Below are 4,733 nucleotides of genomic sequence, written 5' to 3'. Positions count from 1 at the left end.
GAGCTTCAGGTGGTTGCTGTTGCACAAAGTGACGAAGCACTCAATCAGTCCTCTGTACTACCCCTCGTTGTTGTCGCTGATACATCCAACAATGGAGGAGTCGTTGGAAACATTTGAAGGTGGCATAAGCCATAGTTGAATCTGAAGTCTGAGGCGAAGAGGGTGAAGAGGAAAGGCACCAGAATGGTTCCTTGGGGTACTCCAGTGTTGCTTGTTACGACCTCAGAGACACAGCCGTCCACCCTGATGTATTGTGGTCGGCTTGTGAGGTAGTCCAGGATGCAGGCTTTGGTGTTGGGGTGCAGTTGCATCTCCAGCAGCTTGTACCCAAAGGCAGGGCTGGATGGTGTTAAAGGCACTGGAGAAGTCAAAAAACATGACTCTCACAGTGCTTCCCTGCCTCTCCAGGTGTGTGAGGGCCATGTGGGTTAGGAAGATGATGACATCCTCCACACTGATGTGCTGCTGATATGCAAACTGTAGGGGGTCCTGGAAAGCCGTGAGCAGAGTCCTCAAGAGCTGAAGAACAAGTTTCTCGAATGTCTTCATGACATGTGATGTGAGTGCCACAGGTTTGTAGTCAGTGAGAGTGCTGGGACGTCATTTCTTCAGTACGGGGACAATGCAGGAGGTCTTCCACAGGTCGGGCACCTTCATCAACCTCAGGGAGAGGTGATAGAGGTGCTGTGGGAGTCCGAAGGGAGTGGGTGGGGGAGGGCTTTCTGTTGGAGCTGATGGCGAGTTAAGGGAGGGGGATGTAGACAGGTCCATGATGGGGAGGGGAGCAGAGTCTTCTGCAGAGGTGTGAGTGGGGGCTGGGTTGAAGGGTGGAGATCCAGAGCCACTGTCTGAGCTCACAGGGGTGGGGATTGTGTCAAACCTATTGAAAAATAAGTTCAGCTCAGAAGCAAACTCTGGGTCTCCTTCAGCTCTGGGTGTAGGCCTGCTGCTGCCCATCATCTCTTTCACCCCACTCCACACCTCCCTACTGTTGCTCTGTCCATCTTGGTCTTGATCTTCTCCCTGTAGCTGTTCTTGGCCTCCCTCAGCTTCCTCTTTAGCTCCTTCTGGACAGCCCTGAGCTCATCCTGGTCTTTAGCCATGAAGACCCTCTTATTCATATTGAGAAGGCCTTTAATGTCCTTACTTATCCAGGGTTTATTGTTGGGGAAGCAGCAAATCTTTTTTGTTGGGACAATGTTGTCCTCACAGAAGTGTAGTGGATGATGAGGACAACTCATACCTACAGAACTGGAACTTTGCTTACCTGGCGATTTTGAGGCCAAACTCACAAACAAGCTGTGCCTGTGTGTGTGTGTGGAGGGGTGTGACCTTTCATAACCCCCTGCCAGCAGTGTGCTGCACACTGAATGGACAGACTCTTAGTACAGAGTTGCATTTTGATATGCATCTCCTCGATCTGTATCTTAATTATCCTTCCTTTACACTGTTGTGTACAGATGCTATATTGTTTTGCAATCATGCAATTTGTGATTTTCTAGTTATAGGTTTTGTTGATAGACCTTTGGTTATATGAAGTACTTTCATACTTTGTTATATTTTGATGCTAGTACTTGTTATACCTTTGCTCAAATAGGATCTTGAAAAACCTAAAGTTATATCAGTGTTTTGACACTGTAGTATTACTCTTACTTATTTCAAACATATTTTGTTTGTTTGTTAAACGTGGTTAATACTATTTTCCTTACTTAATGATCTGCCAAATAATTATTTGGTTTTCTCATAAGTGTTTGGTATCAATCAGCAGAGGAGAGCGTCATGGTTTAAAATATTGAAGATTTGAAGGCCTGTAGTGAACTTTATAAACACGTTAGGGAGAAATTAGATGCAGACAGTTAAAAAAGTAGAAGTGATAGAAAGGAGGAATGTATTTTTCCCGCTTTGACGGTCAAGCACCACGCCCCTTTTTTTCACAGGAATTATAACCCAAGTGAAGTTGAAGGACTTGGATCTTTTGGGGTCTTTTGGCTCTTTTGGAGGAGGGGGGATGCCTGCTTGTGCTGCAGCCCTGAGATGCTCTGGGCTGCTGTTTATCTACCTTGAAAGAGAGAACTTTGGAAACAGCCTGTGCTGCACATGTTCTAAATGACGATTTGGAACCAGAGGACTTTGCACGAGAGAGACTGTGAGACAAAGAGAGACTTCGAATGAGACCTGAAGCCAGATAAGCTTTCATCGTGATCTCATCTCAGCCACATGTGGTGTCAGAAGATGATCCAGCTGTTCATAGAGAGATGGAGGAATCAAACTCAAACCGAGTTTGCAACGTTCAAACCGACCGAGGCCAGCCATCGGAACCACAGGAGTGTAACCGAGCTGTCCGTCCAGTGTCCTTATAAAGGCCACACTGCAACTTTCCAGAGCGAACCGTTTCCCTGGCATCGAGACTTCTGAGGGAGGTGAAACGATCTTTCCTGTGCTGTTATGGGGTTGATGCTCTTAAATGATAGGGACACATATGAAGCGTTAGACCTAGGTTATTAATACAATTATGGGATATTCTCTAATCAGGCCTCTTCTTTATCTTTTCTCTCAATGTTTTATGGGATAAGTTGCCTCTCTACTGTTGATTAACACTTGACATTAACTTTTCTTTAATCTTAACTTTTCATCTGCTTGATCATCTTGCACTATTTCAGTGCACCTGATCAAGTCCTGATGTCACACCTAATTCAGTTCCTCACTGGTTTTCATCCCCTCATTTTATTGCTGCTTCATTTATGAGTTTGTTGTTCATTTAGTCATTTTTTTCACTTGGTGTCTTTGCTGTATTCACTGTTTCATCATTTAGCCCTACTGATTCTTAAACTCATTTATTTGTAGTGTTCTAGGAGTAGTTTTGATGTGTAGTGAGTAGATTAATAAAACTTTAATTTATAAAGACTTGATCTTGTGATGTATGTGTGTATAATGTCAGGTCCCTGTACACCTGGAAAAAGAACTCTGTAGCAAACTTTAAATTATGAGACTAAATTAATTTATAAGGTAAATTGGGCTATCAACCTCTCTATTTTAATGGGTGGTGCTCCGAGGTTTTTAAACTCTAATTTTCCATGTAAACTTATTGCTCCTAATAGCTGTAGTTGAGTCCCATTACTCCACTTTATCTTTATACCAATTCATGTGCCATAATTCATAATTTTGCATGATGAGTTATAGTTACATATTTTGGTATTGATTTATTAATTAATTAAGAATTTTAATTAATTGCTAATTAATAAATAAATCCCCTATTTAAACTGTTACAGAAGCAGATGATGAAGTGATTCACTCTGGGAATTATTTTGTACCTTTAGTGTAAATAATGTGCCAGAGTGCATAAAGCAGCGAGAGCTTGTTTATCTAAAAAAAAAAAGTGCCAGTGGAGAATCCTCTACACCCACCAACAGAGTTACTTAAGTCCATAAACCAAGAAATGTCCTAAAATCCTTGAAACGTCCTAAAACCTGAGTTGTTCTAAAATCCTATAAACCTCCAAAAATACAAGAAATGTCCTTAAAATCTAGAAATGTGCTTGAATCCTAGAAACGTCCTGAAATTCTAGAAATGTCCTATAGTACAAGAAATGTGTCAAAATATTAGAAACATCCTAAAGTACTAGAAATGTCCTAAAATACTAGATTTCTCTTTAAATACTTTGAATTGTCCTTATTAAAATTAAAATCCTAAAATACTAGAAATGTCCTTGAAATCCAAGAAATGTCCTTAATTTCAAAAACATCCCAAAATCCTTGTCGTTTTTGGGATACTCTGTTCGTGATGATGCAATGGATGAGGTCACAGTGAATTTGAACTTTGACCACCAAACTCTAATCAGGCCATCCTTGAATTTAAGGAGATATTTTTCCCCCAATTTGAAAAAAAAAATGCTTAAGTCGTTCTTGAGATATTTTGTCCACAAGAATTAAACAGATAAGGTCACAATGACCTTGACCTTTGACCTATGACCACAAAAATCTAATCATCTCATCATTTACTCCAAATGGACATTTATGCCAAAGTTGAGGAAATTGCCTATAGGGGTTCCTGAGATATTGTGCTCACAAGAATGGCATGTACAGACTGATGTATGGAAGGACATATGGACAACTGAAACAAAGCATAATGTCTCCAGCCACGGCTATCGCTGGCATGGAGGCATAAAAAAACAAAGACAGCATCACCAGTCTGTCCTACATGAAAACATCTGCATTCCATCCACTCTAAAGCATCACATCAATACAATATAGTTGAACTCTAAAATAAAATCTGAACATGATAGTTTAAGCTTTGAAAGTGACAAGGCCTCCCTCTTTTCAGTGACTTTCACTAAAGTGATGGTCTAAACTCCAAATCCAATCCAGATGTTGTGTTTATGACTGCAGTTTATGACAAACTTGTAACAACTGAACTACATCACATTTGAAATGGACTTCATTACCCATAAATCCCAGTTCGTTATCCGCAGCCCACAGAGGGACGTGTCTCTGATACTACGGCAGGAGATACTCTAACTTCTTTGTTAAAAGGTCCGCATATGTAGTTTACATGACTACATGGCTCCTGTGTTTTAATAGTAATGATATTAGTAATTTTATTTTATATTTTACTTTATTATGGGGTTGTCATGGGGACTGAGGTGAAGTTTGGGTCTGGCGCCATCTAGCTTCTCTTTACGGCAGTTGCATTTCCCCCTACGCTGATGACGGAAGTAGCCGGTGCGCTGTTGACAC

This window comes from Plectropomus leopardus, chromosome 7 (assembly GCF_008729295.1).
Source record: "Plectropomus leopardus isolate mb chromosome 7, YSFRI_Pleo_2.0, whole genome shotgun sequence".
Lineage (NCBI taxonomy): Eukaryota > Metazoa > Chordata > Actinopteri > Perciformes > Serranidae > Plectropomus > Plectropomus leopardus.
This window is presented reverse-complemented; position numbering follows the sequence as displayed.